The sequence below is a fragment of the Hyperolius riggenbachi genome, chromosome 4, assembly GCF_040937935.1.
Source record: "Hyperolius riggenbachi isolate aHypRig1 chromosome 4, aHypRig1.pri, whole genome shotgun sequence".
NCBI classification, from domain to species: Eukaryota; Metazoa; Chordata; class Amphibia; order Anura; family Hyperoliidae; genus Hyperolius; species Hyperolius riggenbachi.
In genome coordinates, this window is record NC_090649.1 from 88,858,801 (window position 1) to 88,881,505 (window position 22,705).

At 47.9% G+C, this 22,705-nt stretch overlaps 1 protein-coding gene across 1 annotated transcript in view; it reads right to left on the bottom strand.

Moving 5' to 3' along the window:
- Nucleotides 1–8,480, bottom strand: part of LRATD1 (LRAT domain containing 1) — a 51,147-nt gene extending 42,667 nt beyond the window's left edge. The window contains exon 1 of the mRNA XM_068279084.1: nucleotides 8,315–8,480. The gene's annotated coding sequence lies outside the window, so the exon portion shown is untranslated. The remainder of the gene's footprint in view (nucleotides 1–8,314) is intronic.
- Nucleotides 8,481–22,705: the final 14,225 nt, after the last annotated feature.

The following is a 22,705-nucleotide window of genomic DNA, read 5'->3' on the forward strand; positions in this document are numbered from 1 at the left end:
TCCAAGGAAGGACAACCAGTGGGCTGATGTGCATGGAGAGCCAGGGTGAGTTATCTGGTCAGATCTCACAGGAGAACTGCTGTGGTACAAACTGCTGATACATTGGATATGAGAAATGTGCCAGAACATGCAATGCATCTCAGCTTGCTGTGTACAGGGGTGTGTAGCTGCACCACAGCCAGAGTACCCCGTACTAACCTCTGTCTGCTGCTGCCAAGATTGCCAGAAAAGGACACGCCAGCATCACAACTGGGTCATGAAGAAGGTCTGATGGATCAGGGGGTTTTTAGCCTCCAAATATCCCAGATCTCAAATCCAAAATCTGCAGTAATAACAAATCCAATCCATGTAGGTCCTACTTCACAATTTAAACAATTAAACAAATCTGCCGCTGCTGTTTTAGGCCACACCGCCAAAAACAGGCCTTTGTGGATTACCGCATTAGTAATCCGCGATAATCCCTGTCTAGCAGCTGGCCAAACAGGAAGTGACGCTCACTTCTTGTTGCCAATGTGTTCACGTGCGTGGAAGCGTAAAGCTGAAATACGCTTCCGCGCATCTGTGACATGTAAAACTTGCAGCAGTCGTTTTAAAACACGCGCGTCACCATAGACTTACATGACTTCCGGCCCGCCGCACATTGCCCCAGGTCTGCACAGTAACATAGGTTTGTCCTCGCGTCGAGCATGCGGTGCAAACATCACTTCCGTGGCATTGCGCCGCACCGCGTCAGTATGAAAGGCTACACAGAGTAACATTGCCCTTGCGGTAAAGTAAAAATGCTGCACCAGCCCAGTGTGAAAAGGCCACAAATCTTAAACTCAGTAAATTTAACACCTACTTGTAAATGCTCCAGTTACAACCATCTCATACACACAAAGATGTCCTTTTGTACAAAAAGTACTGTGTTTTTGTTATTTTATGTTTTTGTTTTTAATCACAGGTTACAATATAGTATAAACTGTTGTAAGTTGTTTAAAGCAAACCCGTGCAAAATGTAGGCCTTGTTCACACTTGCAAACGCAGATGGCCGTGCGATTGGAACGCAACGCTTGTGATCGCACACCATCTGCAATGCCGTGCACTGTGATGCTGATTCTATTCACTACAGTGAATGGGTCAGCGCTGCGCCGAAAAATGCGTGCAGCAGTGCGATAGTGCATAGCACTGCTGCACAGAGCATGTAGTCTGAACATCAGACAGTGCAGTCTATGCAAACTATGAGAGAACGGCGGAAGCCTCCCTCTACTGACGCGAGTATCCAAATTGGGCACTTATTTCCCTTCAGGTACACTTGTAAAATGTAAAAAAAATAAAATAAAAATAAGTCCCAAAATACAGTTTATACGGTATGTCTAAGTCTAGAGTAATCAAAATCCTTGAGTAGCAGTGTGTATGACTTGACTTACAAACAACCTTCTGCAACGGAACTTGTTTGTAAGCAGGGCTGTGGAGTCGGTACAAAAATCTTCCGACTCCAACTCCGACTCCTCCGTTTATGAAACCACGACTTCAACTCCGACTCCGGGTAACCAAAATGGCCCTGACTCCGACTCCTCGATTCCGACTCCTTAGTCTAATATTTAACAGGGCTGTGGATTTTGTACAAAAATCACCCGACTCCGACTCCTCAGTTTATGAAACCACGACTCCGACTCTAACTCCGGGTGCCCAAAATTGCCCCGACTCCAACTCCACAGCCCTTGGGTTGTGGTTGGGGCTGGGGGGGGGGGGGTGGACTGTGGACTGTTAACGTTAGACCACAGGAAGGGGGTTAGTATGAGGGAACTAAAAAGAGAAGCATGCCAGCCATGCAATTGGAACATTGAAAGTACATCTGTAGAAGATTGCATTCTAGTAGGCCATTGGCAGATTAGATTATACAGGCTTGCCTCTTATCAACAGCAGAATCTTCTGTTGCAAATGAGGAGAAAGTTCCCATGTTTGGCTGGACTTCCTGGCTCAGAACTCCAGTCATGCCTTCTCCCACACTTTTCATGCCCGTCTCCCCCTATCTCATGCCTCTATTTTCTGCGGCCAAGCCCATTCTGTGTCAGCCACACCCCTTACAACCCACTGGTGATGTCATCATGTAGCCTCTTAACCAATCCTGGCACTACACAGATGTTTGGAGGAGGGAATGAGTAGTTCAGTCCATAGCTGGATTCTCATTCGATTACTGGCAGACTCCTCAGTGCTCTGTGGCACCCAATTTGAGACAGCAGACACAGCTGCAACATTTTTCCACTGTCACCAACGGAGCACATGCCTCCTGGATTGTCAGCTACTGAACTGGACTGAATGGTTTCTGAATGTGAGGTTAATTTGACCATCTTGGTGTTAGAGAGAACTTGCTGGTCTTACAGGAAAATGATGCTTTTCTTGGAAAAAATCAACTGCTCTCAGTTTGGCTTTCTATATAGAATGGATAAAAGCTAAACATTATTTCAGCGAGCTTATCTAGTCTTTGTGCATGTAAAATACAGAAATTGTACATTGTTTCTAACATAAACTAATAGAATTGTCAAAATTTGCTGTCTTTGATTGGATCAGTGCAAATGGTGAAAATGAATAGCAAGGGCTACTGCTCCGTGCAATTGCTGCTGCAGCAGGGAGGGGATGTGTGGACACTCTCATGATAACAGTACTCCAAACAAAGTACTATTACCAAGGTTGCAAAGATCTGGTACACAGCTTCACCTTCAATTCTGATTGGCCAATCACCAAGAATGTTACCCACACAACCTGCTCATAATATTCAATATGTGTTGACCCTCATAGTACATGGAGGTGGAAAAATTGGTCAGTGATTGGCCAATTATAATTGAAAGTGTGTACCAGGCTTTACTATCAGTGTGGGACTTAAGCCTGGTAGAGTGAAAGTCAACAGGTATTGAATAGTATTAATCATTTCAGCCCGCTGAGATTTTTCACCTTATGCATCAGAGCAATTTTCACCTCCCATTCATTAACTAATAACTTTATCACTACTTATCACAATTTATTGATCTATATCTTGTTTTTTCCGCCACTAATTAGGCTTTCTTTGGGTGGTACATTTTGCTAAGAATTATTTTTTTATAAATGCATTTTAAAAGGATTAATAAGAAAAAAATGGGAAAAATTCATTATTTCTCAGTTTTCGGCCATTTTAGCTTTAAAATAATCCACGCTACCATAATTAAAACCTATGTATTTTATTTGCCCATTCGTCTCAGTTAATATACTATTTAAATTTTGTCCCTATCACAATGTATGACGCCAATATTTTATTTGGAAATAAAGGTGCATTGTTTCTGTTTTGCGTCGATCACTATTTACAAGCTTATAATTAAAAAAGTGTTTGTAGTATACCCCCTTCAAATGCATATTTAAAACGTTTAGACCCTTAGGTAACTATTTATGTCTTTTTTTTTATTATTGTAAATTTTATTTGGGTAATATTTTGGTGTGGGACATAAACAGTTAATTTTTTATGTTGTTATATGTGTAAATTGTAATGTAAAAAATATGTAGATGTAGTTTTACTATTTGGCCACAAGATGGCCACCTTCAATTTTTTTCCCCTGCTTGTGCTTCTCGCTAAGCGGAAGTAGAAGGGCTATGCGGAAATTTTTCTGGGCAGAAAAACTGAAGCCTCTCGTAAGAGCACTTTGGTTTTTCTGCGGGGGACACGGATCGGTGATTGGGAACCATGTTCCCGTTCACTGATCCCAGGGCTACCGGGGGACACCACGGAGGCACGCCCGCGATCACGCGCCGAAGCACGGCACCACAGCAGAGCAGCTGCCCGGACGTGAGCTTCACGTCCGGGCGGCAGAAACGGTTAACAGATCATGTAGGTAAACCCTCATACTACATGGGGGTGATAAAATTGGTCAGTGATTGGCCAATCCTAATTGAAGGGGTGTACCAGGCTTTACACTAAATGGAGGAGGTAAAATTGGTCAGTGATTGGCATATCAAAATTGAAGGTGTGTACCAGGCTTAGCTCAGCTGGCTGCAGACTCAAATCGTAAAATATCTTTTAAAAGATACCCGAAGTGACATGTGACATGATGAGATAGACATGTGTATGTACAGTGCCTAGCACACAAATAACTATGCTGTGTTCCTTTTTTTCTTTCTCTGCCTAAAAGAGTTAAAGGTTCAGGTATATAAGTGGCTGACTCAGTCCTGACTCAGACAGGAAGTGACTACAGTGTGACTCTCACTGATAAGAAAGTCCCCTTTTTATCTCTTTCTTGCTCTCAGAAGCCATTTTCTGCTAGGAAAGTGTTTTATAGTTGGAATTTCTTATCAGTGAGGGTCATGTAGTCACTTCCTGTCTGGAGTCAGGACTGAGTCAGCCACTTACATACCTGATATTTAACTCTTTCAGGCAGAGAAAGAAAAAAAAGGAGCACATCATAGTTATTTGTGTGCTAGGCACTGTACATACACATATCTATCTCATCGTGTCACATGTCACTTCGGGTATCTTTTAACAATATTAAATTGCAAAAGGAATTGTTCTGCACCTGTTTATGTTTACGACCATTTGATGAAAATGTGGGATTTCCCTTCGAAAAGATATAAATCCAAACTGAGCGTTACTATCCCTCACACCAGGAAAACATCACTATACAGCCTAACAGGTACCAGTGCTCTGAGTACACAGAACAATATTCACAATATGAGATGCTTGGACCAAAGAAAATACACATTTTGGGTGACCCACTCCTGTTGGTGCTGGCAAGCTACTTTACATAACTGGTTGGGCAGTCTTGGGAATATAATCGATCAACCACTTTGAGTATTTCCCAGACTTTTGTACCTTCGTCATGCATGCTCCACTTCTTCTGCAAAGACCACACGAATGCCCAGGCAAATCCAGCAGGTCCAACTATATCTCCCATCCAACCTTTCTGCAATCTTTACAGACAGCTCTCTTCCCCCCAGTGACTGCCAATCTCCTGTAAGCCACAGTGGTAATCAAAGAAAGAGCAGGTGTGAGCTCTGACATCTCACTGCCTGAGGGCCAACAGTAAAACAATCTTCCTTTCATCCAAGAAAATTTGCTTAACTGAACATGAAAGAGGTTATACATCATGCTTTACAATCAAATACTATCATCCAAAACAGACGGCTAGTCCCACACTGACCAAGTACAGCATTCCCCCGCTACGTCCGTTACCCAACCAGGATCCTGTATCAAGTCTACCACAACACTGTGCTTCTGTATTTTGGGACTGACTCCTGGCAGCACAGCTCCAATGTAACCTAAAGACTATGTAAATAATTTATCCAGGCATATACCGTGTGCAGCGATATACCATCTAAGAAACTCCACCTACTGACAAAAAAAAAATTGTATTTCTCTGGTTTACTGGATTCAGATGGTGGAAAGACGAATGGTAACGTCTTAATAAAGGTTATCAGACTTGACACACTGTTATTCACCGTGTGGAATAAGCTTGATGGATCTTGGAACACTTCAGTGCAGAGCCTCGGATATAGGATCAAAAGGCAGCGACACGCACCATAAATAACTAACAACACCAAGCAACGTAAAACAACGCATGGCTAAATAGCCAGATGGTCATTTGCTGTATGCAAATTCTCAGCATTAAAAATGCATGTGTTTAAATCTGGAGCGACTACAATGCATCTAGGATTCCAACGCAGGCATTCTGGAGGGGGGTGTTGTTTGATAAACACCCAACTGAGGGCAGCAACGCACTGGGGGAACCTATACATGTATACATACCTCTCTCTCTCTCGCCCTTTGTTCGGCATATATTGTACTTTAATACAAATTTTCCAAGTGACACTGAAGTGGTTGTGTCAATGGAATCAATTAAGATGGACACTGATCCTTGCTGGATCAATACATCTAAGGTCTGCGTCTATATAGGTTGCGTTCCCTAAATATCATTTACCACTTTATTAACAACACAAAGAAGTGCATAAAATCAGCTTGCTAGCAGCTCAGTACTAAAAATAGATTTAGATTAAACCTATAAATATAAATCATTCTTAGATGCTAAGGGTGCAAAATAAAAGGTTGGATGACACAGGTGTCATGTGCATTAGGATTACAAATGGATAGAGGTAGTTTGTGATATTGTCTAGTATCTGAGCAGACTTGGCGTGCAAAGGGTAGAAATGCATTCTAGCGTACTTGTCACATAGATGCCTATGTTAGCTACAGCATGCAATGTGTTTCCTGTCTGGGAGGGGCTAGAGAAAAAAAAGGATAATTCTGTATGGAATGTGCTTTTAGTCAAGAAAGGTTACAAGTAGCTGAGTGCAGAACATGATGTGCTATTGTGCGCTGCCTGTGTGAATTTATGGGGTGTGTAGCTGCTATATTCAGACTGGTGGGTAATTACAAAAGTTCAGCCCTTGCGATAGGGTCCCTGGGAGAGAAGTGACTGTCTGCAGCTGCTTTCAGGACCACAAGATGTTCTGTTCTTAGAATAAAGGGAGGAGGGTGTCGACCGCACTGCACAGACTGCTCACAAGAACTGCTCTGGGTGCTCGTCCTTCAAGCCGCCTCTCTCTCTCGCATGTGACTTTGTTACCACCCCGAGATCCTTGTTCTACCTAGTTACAAGGGCAAACTAGCCATGAGGAACGCTGCACCCCGCCTGACGGTCTCTAGTGCATTCCAGCACTTTAACTTTCCTCCCAGCTAGCCAAGGGGGCACACATGTGTACAAACAGAGCACAGGCTTGCAGTGCAATGCCAGCGTACTGAGGTTTCATGACTCTAGCAATGCAATGGAATATATGGCAGAGACCCACATCCACCTGGCTTATCATCGCACAGCCTTCAGAACAATAGGTAGTAACTGCACCCATGTTGTCTATGTACTTTGTATAGCAGAGGGAAGAGGATATAGAAATCAACACAAATAATCATTCCTGATTGGGTGTCTGCTTAGGTTTCTTGATCTGGGAACAAGAAGGGGTTAATAGGCACTTTCTTGAGGATCCTGTCATTTTTTGATCCCTTGGTGGCACTAGATTAACCACCAGGTGACAATAGAATACAATTTAACCACCAGGTGAGAATAGCATAAATTGCATGACAGATGCATAACACAAGCCAGAATGTAACACTATGCCTTCAGCGTGGCTGTGCTCATTTGTAAAAGACACAGTGCTTTTCTCCACACTATTCAGTGCCTTATTTATATTAGAAGACTGAGTTCTGCACCTGGTGCTGCTGTGCCCACTCCTATAGCATGACACAGCCAATCTCCCCCTCTGCCAGCAGGATTTATGGATGGAGAGTCTCAGTAGCGTATACAATAAATGCCATTTATTAGTGAAGAAATAGGAATATATTATGAACTTCAGCCACCTACAAGAAACACAGACACTTTTCAAGAATGCTCCAATTCTTTTTTTTGCCCATAGGTATAGAGATGGATGGCAACCATAATAGCGAGGTGTGCACCTGCACTAAGCCCGTTTCCGGCAATAGGCAGCCCTTTATCAGGCAATAACATACAAAAGCAGCATAGGGATTATAAATGAAAGATAGCCAGTAGAACCACATGGGTAGTTGTAAATTCCAGGTGGACATTGCTTTCTCTTGTCCAACAAAATAACCTCCTATGCCAAAGAGGAAACATTTCAGAGGTTTTCTTTAAAATGTATTTCCTGCATGCCCAACAATCACTACTAACTGGCACTGAGTAGGAGACTCTTCTAACAGACGAATCGCCACTGACTTAAGGTGGGAAATAAAATGTCACCAATCAATGCCAGTATCTGCCAATTAGCTGACTATAAATGACAGGTGGCTTTGGTTAATTTCTTTTCCTATCTTAATCAAAGGAGATTTTCCTGTTGGGCCTGGAACACACCACTCAATTGTCACTTCAGACCCTACATCCAATCGATAAAATGATCAAATACAAAAATATACAGCCTACTGATTGCTAGCGACGGATCCCAAGCTCGAAATCTCTCCATCAGGATCAAATCAGACATGCTCAGGCACTGGCTATCGTCGCACGTGTATGTCCTCTTCAGTAATTTTCGATTGGTATCGAATCGGAAAAGTGATCAAAAATCTGATCAAAATGTGATTTATAAATGACTGATGTCTGATCTGGATATTGATCTGATCACTTGCAGGAATAGGATCTGAAGTGAAAATTGCATGGAGTGAATTTTCTCCTGCACTCTTCCACCAATGACCCCTCACCTTCCATTGGAGAACCCATGCATGCCCATTGCCCCTGGGATGTGCCACCCTCTCCAGCAGGCATGAAACTTCTGCAGCTATTTGAATGAAGAAGAAGCAGTAGCAGCTCACCCTTGCGGCTATGCCTGCAGGCGGGGAGATAAAACTCCTATAGTAGATCCCTCGTCCTCTCCATGGGGGCTCCTGCTGGCCGCAGAGGAGGTGTAGGAAGGTCCCCCCGGCTCTCCCAGCACTACCAGCCGCGCTTCACCTGCAGCAAGAGGCAGCAGCGACTGGGCTGCCAGCCCTTGTGAGTGCAGCTACAAGGGGACAGCGCTTTACAGTCTACGCCCAGCTCGACTCTCATTGGCTGCCGGGTCCTGAGGGGGCGTCGTGTAAACAGGCCTGAACAATAACCCTGCTTCTCCGCTGTCAATCCGCGCTGGGGGGCGGGGCGCTATGCAAAGCTCCCCTCCCACCTTGCCTTGGTGTGTGTACTGTGTGTAGGTTTATACGGGCGGCGCAGCTGGGGACACTTCATGCTGCACCTAGCTGTGGTATGCTGCTCTCTTCTCCCCCAGCGTCAGGACGTGGCTGCTGACTCTCTGCAGAGACTGTCAGGCGAGCTGTGCCTTCATCATGTGCTGAGAATGTCACTTCACCAGTCCTGACACTGACAACTACTCCCTCCCAGCCTAATCTTCAATCGCTGGCAGGTTTCTTGTTGCACATTTCTATACCTGAGCGTTGTCACTAGTGATGGTGAAGTTATAATATGGAAGGGAGTTGGTGCAACCTGAAGGGACATGAAAAAAAATGCATACTTTAGAAGAGCATAGCTCCCAACTGTTCCTCTTTCGGAGGGACAGTCCCTTTTTGGGAGCCCTGTCCCTTTTCCCCTCATTTGTCCCTCTCTCAGGACTTTGCCCCTTTTTCTATATAAATATATATATTTCTATACTAAAATGTGTTTATTTTTATGTATTTATATAGCACTGACATATTACGCAGTGCTGTACAGTATATATATATATATATATATATATATATATATATATATATATATATATATATTGTCTTGTCACTAAGAGCTGGTCCACACTAGGTCCGGAAACGTATCCGTGGCTGCGTTTTTCAAACCTGATGAAGAACGGAGTCCCGGATACTAATGTTGAAAATAGCAGCCAGCCTCACCCAAGTAAAGAACGGATCCGTCTGCGTTTGCGGGGATCCGTTTTCAAAACCTGAACGGAAGGTCCGGATCTGCTGCATTTTCACGCAACGGATCAGGACCACGGATACATGCAGGGGGTAGAGAAAGCAATGAGAAAACGCATCTCCAGCTCCACAGGCAAAAAACGGATGTTAAAACGGATAGCCTGAGCTTTATGATTGGCCCAAAAAAATCCTCCCACTCCTTCCTAATGATGGAGACGTTTTCTGTCAGGGAAAAACCTGAACGGAAACTGATGCAAAACTGATGCACTTTCATCAGTTTGCAGTACGGTGGGTACTTCCCCTGATCCGGACTGCAGTGTCCATCCTGCAACTGTGTCTAGTGTGGACCAGCTCTAACTGTCCCTCAAAGGAGCTCACAATCTAATCCCTACTATTATCATAAGTCTTTGTTTGTATTATGTAGTGTAAGTACTGTAGTCTAGGGCCAGTTTAGGGATGAGCCAATTAACTTATCTGTATGTTTTTGGGATGTGGGAGGAAACCAGAGTACCCAGAGGAAACCCACACAGACACAGGGAGAACATACAAACTCCTTGCAGATGGTGCCCTGGCTGGGATTCGAACCTGGGACCCAGCACTGCAAGGCGAGAGCGCTAACCACTACGCCACCGTGCAGTTTGATTGAATATAAACTTTATTCCCATCCTTCAAATTGATATATTACTCATTTTAAAATGTTACTGTGAAGGAAAATGAACCAGGATAGAAAGAACCAGTGTGGTTTGAATTATAAAACAACCTATTTTTCTTATGGAATCTTTATGGTATGCGTGACTTGGAGCGTGATCAGGGGCGTGGCTGAGGGGAGATATGGAAGAGGGAAGGCAGCATGAGATAAACTAAAATTTTTATACATACCTGATGTATGGATCACTCCCACGCCGCCGTCCTCAGTCTTCTCCCTCTTCGGTACCGGGTCACGTAACCTCAGCCAGTCTGCACAAGAGAAGTGCACCCTCTGCGTATCTCTCTAGCAACCGAGGATCTCCGTTGACGAATGATTGTTTTCCGATCCATTTGACCAAATCGGCATTCGTTGGCAGCATAAACGACCGATCAAGCTTGCGTCGTGAAACACTGTTAAAGCCTGTAACAGAAAAAAGTGCACTTGGGCGGTACTTACCTCCTCCGTCCCACGGTGGTCTCGCTGGGCCCCCCTGAATGGTGGGCATGTAAATATTTACCTTCCCGGCTCCAGCGCAGGTGGAGCAAGTATCGGATCTCGGCTCGGGATCAGGCGGAAATAACCGATCCCAGTCGGGTCCACTCTACTGCGCAGGCGCAAGCCGTCTGTGCAGTAGAGCAGACCTGATTGGGATCGGCTATTCCGCCTAAGCCCATCGGGGAGCTGCTACTGCGCCAGCCCTGGAGCCTTGGAAGGTAAACATTGCACACACGCTGCGCCACAGTTTGGCAAATTGTTGGCTGTGGCTTCGGAGGGGCCCAGCGAGGCCACGTGGGACACAGGAGGACGGGGGAAGCCTCGATAAGATCCAGAGGCTTCCCCCTCCCGAGGTAAGTACCCCCCAGGGGCAATTTTTTTATAGGGTCTCATTAAACAATTTTAATTTTTCCTTAAAGGATGTTGCGAAAAATAGTTTGTCGTGAAAAATGGTTCACAAAAATGGCATTGTGAGTATAGGCCTTTAGAGGCTTCCTGATCCTCTCTGTCTCCTCCTTCTCCTGCTGTCCCCTTTTCAAAATTCTTGCCTTTGGGAAACCTTCAAAGGCTTCAGAAGCACTTGGGGATGGGAACAGTAAAAAAGGGCGCAGGAGGCTAGTGGACAAATCGGGCGCCGCCATTCACTCCCATAATAAATATCGTTTAATGGGCGCCCGATAGGAAAAAAGGGCGCCGGAGAAAAATAACGTTTTAAAAGCGGCGCCCGGAGACTTAATGTTTTATTACTGCTTCTCATGATTACACATTATTTAATGATTTATACATTTTTTAATATTATTTTTAAACGAAAAAACAGTACAATATTTTTTTCAAACATTATTTTTAAACGAAAAACAGTACAATTTTTTTTTACATTATTTTTAAACGAAAAAACCGCACAATATGTTTTTGAAACGTTATTAATGCTTATCACAGGGGGGTCTTAGGTTTAGGCACCAACAGGGGGGTCTTAGGTTTAGGCACCAACAGGGGGGTCTTAGGTTTAGGCACCACCTGGGGGGTCTTAGGTTTAGGCACCAACAGGGGGGTCTTAGGTTTAGGCACCACCAGGGGGGTCTTAGGTTTAGGCACCAACAGGGGGTCTTAGGTTTAGGCACCAACAGGCGGGTCTTAGGTTTAGGCACCAACAGGGGGTCTTAGGTTTAGGCACCAACAGGGGGGTCTAGGGGTTAGGGGTGGGTACAGGGAGGGTTACTTAGTAATTTTTTTTTTAAACGTTATTATACGTTTCACTATTTAAACGAAAGATTAACGTTTTTACAATTGCCGATTTAATGCACATTATTTAATGATTTATAACTTTATAAAACATTAATTTTAAACGAAATACAGTACAATACATTTTTAAACGTTATCCATGCTTATCGTTTAAAACCCCGCGCCCTTTTTTCCCAGCGCCCCTTTTTAACGTACGCCTTGGGGACGCGAGTGCTTCCGAAGACACATCCGTACCTTGCATGCGTGAGCATGGACTCCCGCATGGGCAGTACGGATCCACTCATCTTCAGAAGTATTCGGGGCACGAGTACTTTTGAAGACTGCCTGAGGAGGATCGAGGGCTTTCTCTCTTCTTAGGTATCAAAATTCAAACTTTGGGAGACTTCGGAAGCACTTGCATCCCAGAGTGCTTAAAAAGACAGGTACAGGTTGCCAGGTGAACCTCTCAGTACAGGTAGCCAAATTATTCTCCCCAAGTATAGGTAGCCAGATGACTACTTCCCTTCCCTCTCCAGGAAGGTACAGGTAGCCAGATGACTCCACTACAGGTAGTCAGATGCCCCCCCTACACCCAATACAGGCAGTCAGGTGACACCTCCCCAGTACAGGTTGCCAGATGACCACCGCCTCTCCTTTCCACAAAGGTACAGGTAGTCAGATGACCCTCTCCAGTACAGGTAGTCAGATGATTCCCCCCCACCCCATTACAGGCAGTCAGATGACACCTCCCCTGTACAGGTAGTCAAATGATTCCCTCCAGTGTAGGTAGCCAGGTGACCCGCTGCCCCTTTACACACACATCCATGCAGAGGGGTGAAGTAACTCACCTCTCAAGAATCCATTAGGATGCACCCGACCCATATTCCTCTTCCCAGGTGCTGCTGAACCATAGAGATGCACTACAGAGAACACATGGGAAGAGAAAGACACCTCCTCCGCTGTGCACTCTGTATGCACCCATTTCCTTGACCAGCAGCTCAAAACTGGTAACGCCGTGCGCACCCACACCAAGGGCTCGGAGTGCCCCCTTTGGCACACGTGTCATAGGTTTGCCATGACTGCCATAGAGCCTTCCCGCTCCTGGGTCCATCCTGTTAGTTCCTGCGCCTTCCCCGGTGGAAGCTACTAGTTCTTCTAAGTCTAGATGCCTCTCAGACAGCCTTGGAACTACTCATGTCCCCAAATAGTTCATAAGATGAGTGTATCTGTAATGTGGACATGCAATTCCGGGTTTGCGCATGCGCAGTGTGCATGTGCTCGTCTTTGGAACTACTGAGGGAAGCGAGTAGTCCTGGAGACTGCCAAAGGAGTGCCGAAGAGCTATTCGTCTTAGCGGGTAGCTTTAACTGGGGCCGGTGCAGGAAGGACAGGATGGATTGTGGACAGGGAAGGCTATGGTATCCAGATCCTTTCCTCTACATACATACAGTATGTAATCTAAAGTAAATTTTTCACTTCAAAGTCCCTTGAAGGGATTAAGGGGTACATGTGTGCAGTGGTGCTCATCATGAGCTCATGATCACGAGTAACTTGTCATCAAAAGCTGTTTTTTGTGATGATCGGCATCCGTGATCAGCTCTCGATCACGAATGCAATCGTGATCGCACGCGTTACCCGCCTCGGGATCACGAGTCGGTATTCCTGATTAAAAACCTGCCGACTTTAGCGGTTGATAGCAAAGCCCCCTCACGTGCTAGAAACACCAAATTTTCAGGATATTTTAAAGAGACACTGAAGCAAAAAAAAAATGATGATATTATGATTTGTATGTGTAGCACAGCTAAGAAATAAAACATTAAGATCAGATACATCAGTGTAATTGTTTCCAGTACAGGAAGAGTTGAGAAACTCCAGTTGTTATCCCTATGCAAACAAGCCATTAAGCTCTCCGACTAAGTAGTCGTGGAGAGGGCTGTTATCTGACTTTTATTATCTCAACTGTTCCTGGACTATTTACTTTTCCTCTGCTAGAGGAGAGGTCATTACTTCACAGACTGCTCTGAAAGACTCATTTTGAATGCTGAGTGTTGTGTAATCTGCACATAATATAGAATGATGCAATGTTAGAAAAAACACTATATACCTGAAAATAAAAGTATGAGAATATCTTCTTTGCTGCTAATCTTCTAGTAATTATTCATAGTACACAACCAATTCACTATATCATATTTTTTTTTTTTTTCGCTTCAGTGTCTCTTTAAGAAGAACAGTGGGAACAAGAGGAAAAGACCTTGTAGTTTTTAAGAAAATCGATTTTAACGTTTCAAAGGAAAAAAATATACATATAAATGGCAGATAAAAGAAAGAGCAATGCATTTCATGACGCGGTTTCCAAGGGGTCCTGGAAACCCCACCGGAGCCGCAACGCTTTGGCCAGGGATCACAATATGCCACCATGAATCCCCCACCCCCCAGGGAGTCGTCGCCCCCACCTCCTCCTGGGGCACCAGAGGTGGAAAATAGCCCCTTGTTCCACTGCGAGGGAGCGTATTGCACCTTACCCCCCTAACCCTACCCCGAGCCCCCCCCCCCTTTACGTATAGCAGCAACAATCACTCATTGACTGTTCTGGCAGGTGGCGGCTGCACCGTCCTTCCACTCTTAGCTACGCTGTCTGCATCTCCTCTATCCAGTCTGGGCGTGTTGTGTGCAAACATGCGCCGGACAGAGAAGAGCATGGCTGAAGAGTACAGCCAGGGCAGCCAGTGAGGGATTAACGCTGCTACACGTGAGGGACCCGGCGAGACAACTTGGTAGGGTGCAGAGATCGGGGGCCCTGGGGCAATTGACCCCTTTGCCTCTATGGCAGCTCAGGCCCTAATATCACCTGGTGATCGCAGCCACACCACTAAGCATATTGCAATAATTCCACTTAAAGAGCAACTGTAGTGAAAATAACATAATTAATACAATTGCTTCATTTTTACAGTATTTATTTAAGATTACTTAGTCAGTGTTTGCCCATTGTAAAATCTTTCCTCTCCCTGATTTACATTCTGAAATTTATCACATGGTGACATTTTCAGTTCTGCTAGTTGATCTGTACGGAATGTTCGTTATTGAGCGTTCTATGCACAGAGGGAGATATTGCTAGCAAACTGTCAGGACCATGGTCATGACATGACACTGTGGGAGGGTTTCACCACAATATCAGCCATACATCAACAATTAATCATTTGTAAAGCACTTTTTTCCCATAGGACCCAAAGCGCATAAGCTTGTCTTAGATCAGTACATAGTGGTGCACACAGGGGGGAATGTTATGTGACCATAAATGCTAGACTAGAATGTTGGCTCAACAAAGTCCTTTGAATGTATAGGTGCCCAGATCTCAGCTGGTAAAGGCTTCAAAATGTTAGCGCTTTATCGTCCCCCCGGAGATCAGAATCAGAATCAGAATCAGATTTATTATCGCCAAGTACAACGGTGGATTGTACCCGGAATTGGTTTTGGCGCATACAGGGTCGTTGGTGAAGAACAAAAAAATAAGAGATACATACAGTTAAGCATGGCACATACATAGACACGGGACAAGCATACATAAAACAACATTACAGCTTGTGCATACAGTTAAGCAGAGTGCGGCATCACATACAGTTAAGCATGGTACATACATATAGACAATACAAGCAAAAATAAAAGCAAACAGAGCATTACAGCATGCGTACGGTTAACTTAATACAAACATAGCAAGCCAAACACTGATAGCAGGAACAGAAAAGAGTGGGACTGGAGGAACAGCCTGAGAGCTGATATGAGCGCTGCCATTTTCGGCACTGGACGCTACACAGCGACACGCTCCCAACAAGACAGGTGCTACAGATTGTCCGCTAAAGTAGAAAGAAGAAACTAAGGAAGCTGAGGGGCATCATGATGGAGGCGGACAGCAGAGTTCACTCGGACCAGGTTGCCCGGAGAAGCGCTCCTGATTTCAAGTCCGCACAGCTGAGTAGTGAGGGTGCAGACACAGTGGGGGCCCTGTGGGGCCAGGGTGCACCCGGGGGCACCTTTGGGTGGTGGATGTGGGGCCAGCCTGGCTGAGCAGCAGTGGTGGACAGGCCAGGGGGGTCCAGTGGGGTCCGGGGGCACCTTGGGCGGTGGATGTTGGGCCTGGGGCCACCCTGGCTGGGCAGCAGTGATGGACAGGCCAGGGGGGGTATTTCCCTAGGTGGTGGCAGGACACATAAGGGAGGGAGCAGCATCATCCCTGTGGCTGCGTTGTAGCCTACCTCCCGCAAGTAGAATTTCCGTTCCGGGGGAGCAGCAGTGAACAGACGCATGTCGGCGAAACAGCTGCAGGCCACGTGGACAGGCCCGACCCAGGACTCCTGGCCAATCGGCGAGGCGAAGGAGCTGGAGCCAGAGCCTCAGAACGCAGCTGCTGGCAGGTGGCAATCACCCCAACGGCACTGTGAGGGGGGGGGACCCGGTGGTGGAGGGCGGAAGGCACCCGGCAGTGGAGCACACTCGACGGTGACCGAGACTGCACCGACCCCGGAGTCTCCTGGCCTCCCTGGATGATCCCGTGGGCAGCGGCAGCGGTGGGTTCACGTCTGGACTCCCCTGACTAGGGGAGCGCGCCGATCGGCTCCGCAGACGAGGGTGGCATGCCGCCCAAACAGCTGATGGGCCAGCAGCGCGGCCAATAGAGTCCTGCGTCGGCCTTGTGGCTGGGATGTGTGGAGGACAGGGCCTCTCCGCAGGGAGCCGTCGCGGATGACGAGCTGCGGGGCTGTGATGAGATGTGCGGGTGGCAAAGCCGGTTGTCTGGCCGCGGCGGTGTAGATCAGCAGGCTCCGTCCTGCTTCCTGCTGTCTGCTGCGGTGCTCACTGGGTCTTGCACGTGGGTCGCGAACAGCTGATGTTCACGCGGACCGCGACCCGATGGCTGGTGCCGAGCCAGCATGTCCTCCTTCAGCGTGCCTCCTCAGCGTGACAGAGGGGCTCAGAGGTGAGCAGAGAGATGATTACAGGTTAGAAAAGTAAAAAAGACCGGAGCCCTGTGGCCGCGGCGACCGAGTCCGGCGCCATCTTGATCACACGGAGATGCTGACCCATTCCTACAGGAATTCTCAGAACTTCTGTCCATGCTGACTCTGTCTTATCCGAGATGGATCATCCTGTATTGAGCGCGCTCAAGATGGCAGCCTCCCCTTTTACCTGCTCCACACCTTGTCTCGGCTCTGGGAAGCATTAAAGAGACACTGAAGCGAGAATAATTCTCGCTTCAGAGCTCATAGTTAGCAGGGGCACGTGTGCCCCTGCTAAAACGCCGCTATCCCGCGGCTAAACGGGGGTCCCTTCACCCCCAACCCCCCCCCTGCAAAATCAACGACCAAATTGGTCGTAAATTTTGCTCTCCCTGGAGGCAGGGCTAACGGCTGCAGCCCTGCCTCTCAGCGCGTCTATCAGACGCGCATCGCCGCCTCTCCCTCGCCCCTCTCAGTGAAGGAAGACTGAGAGGGGCGGGGGTGAGGCGGAGGTACGCGTCTGATAGACGCGCGGGAGGCAGGGCTGCGGCGGTTAGCCCTGCCCCAATGCGGAAGCCCTCCCCCGCTGTACGGAGGGGATTTGGGGGATCAGGGACCCCCGTTAAGCCGCGGGATAGCGGCGTTTTAGCTAACTATGAGGTCTGAAACGAGATTTATTCTCGCTTCAGACTCTCTTTAATCACATATATGCTCAGAAGGAACAAAAATACTTAGAGTTTCTGCACCATGAAATCTCTGGCTACAACTGCAACCTTCTGGGAATCGTGGAAGTTTATGGATGGCTAAGTTACAAGATGGATGGTACTCACCATGAAAGTCATGTGTAGCTGTCCTTGATTTTGGAGTCCTGCATGGGAAGCTGATAACCCACACAAACAAACAAAAGCCTTCTCTACTCCTACAAGGACACACAATGGAATAGGATTTCTCCACCAGGATACTCATGAGGTTCACAGCGTCAAACAAACCAACACATCAAAAAGCATGTCCATGCCACCCAGCAAGCAGATTCCCAAGTCCTCTTCCTAAGGTAAGGGAATTCATCCTCCTTCCTCGAACAGCAGTAATATCTTTCAGCTGGCAATCCGTTTTTTGCAGACTGTACAAATACTTTAAATGCATTCAGAGGCTGAAATTATATAGACTCTATTGCTTTTCTAAGTGAACCCTTAAAGTGAACCAGAGACGAAGCACCCTTGTGTATTTTACCATAGAAATCAGTGGGAACATTAGAGAAAACATTTACCATGCTCTCTGTTCCATCCTCACTGCTAAAAGTGTCTGTTATCTAGCTGAGATAAGAATCCCGGACTGAGCATTGATTCTGGCTTTGCTATAATGACTTGTCACAAGAGCCCCACTGGCCGTGAACACACAAAACCGTCCGATCCGATTCTAGCACACAGATTGAGAGCTATGGACGCAATCTGCGTAGAATTGGCGGAGTTTGAGCGTCACGACGCAGTAGGGAGCCTGTGAGGTTACGAAAATACACTTTTACTCCAACCCAGGGGTAGATTTGCCACCATCTCTGTTTTCTATCAGCCCAGAGAAAACTGCTAACTGGCTATAGACCTGTGAAACAAACAACCGGTTAAAACTGTGCAATTCCTATCTATCTATCAAAACAGTAGCGTCCCTTCGGAAGTTTAGGTCTCGTCTGTGTATACTGAATAGAAGGTTTTACTGAGAGGTAAAGACCTTTTAAAAAGCCTTTATTTGTTACAATATAAATAATTAATATATACAGACAATCGTGAACAATTAAACGATGAGAGACAGTGATAACACAGTACATAAAAGAAAAAGGGATAAAAAGAACGAATACTTATGATTCTGTGGAAAGTCCGTTCGGGAAAAGACAAAGTTCCTTTGTTGCAGTTAGTTCGCAATATGGCCGAACCACATGGCCGTTGCTCCGCCTGCAAGATGGCCACTGCTATTTCCCCAAGCAGTGGCAGTCTTTTCGGTATGATGGAAAGTGGGGGAATTGGCTGTGGGTCCTCATGCAATCAGTTTTGAGCACTGACATTTCTGGGCGGAGTCTCAAGCTCAGCCCAGGGGCGTGTCAGGCAGTGAGTTCTCAGGGGAGGAACTTCCAGCCATCCACAAAATATGTCCAATTTCATACCCCGCCGGGGTTTTGTCGCACATGCAAACCGATTTCATATTCAGATTGGGCTGAGAATACACGTTCATAGGACATCAAACTTGCAATATTTGGGGCGCACGGGGACCCCATTATTCATATCTCAGCCCCTGCTCGGGTTACCTGGCTATGTCTAGTATCACCATATTCTACAGAATTAGGGAAACAAAATTATGTAATTTTCATATTCCTCCCATGGATGGTATTTGCAAAATGTGACAAAGTTATCAACACCATGCATTCCATACTCAGTTTAGTCGGTGCCGTCAAGACTGGGAGGAATGTAGGTGTCAATAGACTTCATGCTGTGCTAGCTACCCCTGTTGAATAGACTCTGTTGGTATTTCAGCTCTGCCCAATTAGCACATTAGTGTCACCAGAGCTTTTCCGGGAGCCTTAACAGGATTTCTTGCTAAACCAGGTTGCTTTAGCCATATGCTAACGCAGGCCCATTCAGCCCTCATGGCAAAAGGGGGGGGGGGAAGGCAGGAAGGAAAAACTTCTATTTTAAAAATAAAGAATGTCAGTTTTCCGATCACGGTTGCGATCGGACACTCGGCCGCGAATCCTCGGACGACTGGGCGTCGCCCGGCGTCACACCTCCCCCTTCCCGAGCTCTGCTCAGGGAGGTGTCAACAGGACGCCTTCCGTAGCAGCTATTGGCGCTGTTGGGTCGGGTTCCCCCTGACACCGCGACAGCCCATCAGCGTTTTGGTGTCGGCTGCCTGCTTTGTGTTGGATCGTAAAGTCGTACTGCTGCAATGACAGGCTCCACCGTAGGAGCTTGCCGTTGGTTCCAGCAGTACGGTTTAGCCAACTCAGGGGATTGTGATCAGTGACGATCGTGAAGGAGCGGCCGTACAGATACGACTGCAGTTTCTGTAGGGCCCACACGATCGCCAGGCACTCCTTTTCAGTTGTGGAGTAGGCTACCTCTCGGGGCAGGAGCTTCCGGCTCAGGTAGAGGATAGGGTGTTCATCCCCCTTTCCATCCACCTGGCTGAGGACTGCGCCGAGACCGTAGTCAGAGGCATCGGTTTGCACCACAAACCGACGACTGAAGTCTGGGGCCTGAAGCACAGGGGCGCTTGCGAGGGCCTGCTTCAAGGCCTGGAAGGCATTCTCGCAAGCGGGGGTCCAGCTAACAACCTTGGGGTGCTTCTTGCTAGTGGCATCGGTCAGGGGCTTCGCCAGTGTACTATAGGCGGGAACAAATTTCCTATAGTAGCCGGCGGTCCCCAGGAACGCCTGGACCTGCTTTTTCGTGATAGGTCGAGGCCATGCCAGGATGGCGTCCACCTTTCCCGTGTCAGGTTTCAGGGTGTTACCCCCCACCCGGTGACCTAAGTACTGCACCTCGGTCATGCCAATCTGACACTTACTCGGTTTAACCGTCAGATTGGCCATGGCCAGCCTCTCTAGTACCTGGGACAGGTGTTTGAGGTGTTCTTCCCAGGTGGGGCTGAACACCGCAATGTCATCCAGATACGCTACAGCGAACCCTTGCATTCCCTCTAGCAGGTCGTTCACGGCCCGCTGAAACGTGGCGGGGGCGTTCTTCATCCCAAAGGGCATCATCGTGAACTCGAAGAGGCCGAAAGGGGTGATGAAGGCCGACTTTTGCCTCGCGTCAGGTGCAAGTGGTATCTGCCAATACCCCCGGCTCCCATACAGGAGTTCAAACGGGGAAAACCCGGTTGACTCCTGCGGCACCTCCCTGTACGCAAACAACAGATGAGGCAGGTATCGTTCCCAGTCCCCACCTTGCGACTCAACAAACGTGGTCAGCATTTGCTTCAGCGTCCCGTTGAACCGTTCACACAGTCCATTGGTCTGCGGGTGGTAGGGACTGGAGACAATGTGCGTCATGTGTATCTTTTTGCACAGGGCCTCCATGAGTTCGGACATAAACTGGGATCCCTGATCGGAGAGCATCTCCGCAGGGAACCCGACTCGGGAGAAAATGTTAAGTAGCGCGTCTGCTACCTTGTCCGCCCTCAGGGAGGAAAGCGCCATGGCCTCAGGATAGCGGGTGGCGTAATCCACCACCGTCAGGATGTACCTTTTGCCACTGCTGCTGGGAGTGGGCAATGGTCCAATTATGTCGACTGCCACTCTGTGAAAGGGCTCACCTATGATTGGCAGTGGACACAAGGGAGCCTTGCGGGGGTTCCCAGCCCGTTTTACCTTTTGGCAAACAGTACATGAGCGGCAATAGTTGGTCACATCGATCCGCATCCTGGGCCAGTAGAAATGACCCTGGATACGGTCAAGTGTCTTGTGGATTCCCAAGTGCCCTGCCAGGGGAATGTCATGTGCGGACTTCAGCACATGCCCCCGGAAGGCACTGGGTACCACAAGCAACTTGGTACCCACACTTGTTTCACCTTCGGTGGGCTGTACAGGCTCGCTGTACAGCTTACCACCTTCCCAATATACCTTGAAGGTATCTTCATTCGTGAGGGGCTCCGAAGCCTGCCTTCTGAGTGCCTCGAGGCTAGGGTCAGTCTGGAGTGCTTGCACAAATGCAGCACTCTCGCTCTCAGCCAGCTGGCCCGTGGCATATGCAGTTAGTGGCTGAAGGCTACCATCCCTGTGGTCAGAGGAGGGGGAGGAGGCCGGAACCTCTTCCACCTGCTCTGAGCCCAGGTTCTGAGCAGCGCGGCTGCGTGTTACTGCCAGTACAGGTACACCCTCAGACTGGCACATACTGGCATTACTCACATCCTGGCTGCATGCATGAATTACAGTGACAGGTACAACAACATTTTCATCACAAACAATCGGTATATCAAACACAGGTACCTGTGACACAGGTACTATTGGACTCGGTACCCCTGGACTGGGCACATTCAACCCACCTCCCCCCTGTTCTTGCCCCTTGGTGCAAAGTACCTTAGTGTGGGCGGAGAGTCCGTCTCCCTCCTGGCAGTCTGAGGGGCTTGGGGCAGGTTCATAATAGGACACAAGCTTGCCCAGGTCGGTCCCCAACAAAACTGGGACCGGCAGTTGGTCCAGGACCCCAACAACCTTCTCTTGAACCCCCACCCCCCAATCGATGGACACCCGAGCCTGGGGAATGCGAGAAAGAGTGCCCCCCACTCCAGTGAGGGTAAGGTATTTGTCAGGGAGGATATTTTCCGTCGGGACCAGGTGCGCACGCACCAGGGTGACATCCGCTCCAGTGTCGCGGAAACCGGTAACAAGCTGGTCGTTCACTGTAACCAGCTGGTGGTTGCTCGTAGCGGAGTGGATCCCTCTCCCACCTGCGAACATGACGTTGTTGGGTGCTCCCGGCTGGGGTGCGCTGGCTGGCGGCAGTTGCCGTGGGCGAGGTGTAGGTGGTGCAGGAGCTGGCGCGGTCTGCCTCCGCTCCGGGCAGTTAAACTTCATGTGTCCGGGCTTGCGGCAAAAGTGACAGGTGATGCCCTCTGTTACTGCAGGCCTGGACGCAGCAGCTGCGCTGGAGGGCCTCTGGGGCGCACGGCTCACAGAGGTAGGAGAGTCTGCAAAATTGTGGGACTGACCTCCTCTCCAGCTAGATGGGGCAGTCCTGCGGGTCTCCGGCACCCTGGTCGTTGCAAAGGTCTCAGCGAGGTCTGCAGCGACCGTCGCTGACGCCGGTCGGCGCTCCAGCACAAACTGGCGTACATCAGCCGGGCAAATGTTCAGAAACTGCTCCAGGACGATTAAGTCCTCCAGGACACCGTAAGACCCTTTAGTGAGGCCTAGCGTCCACTGGC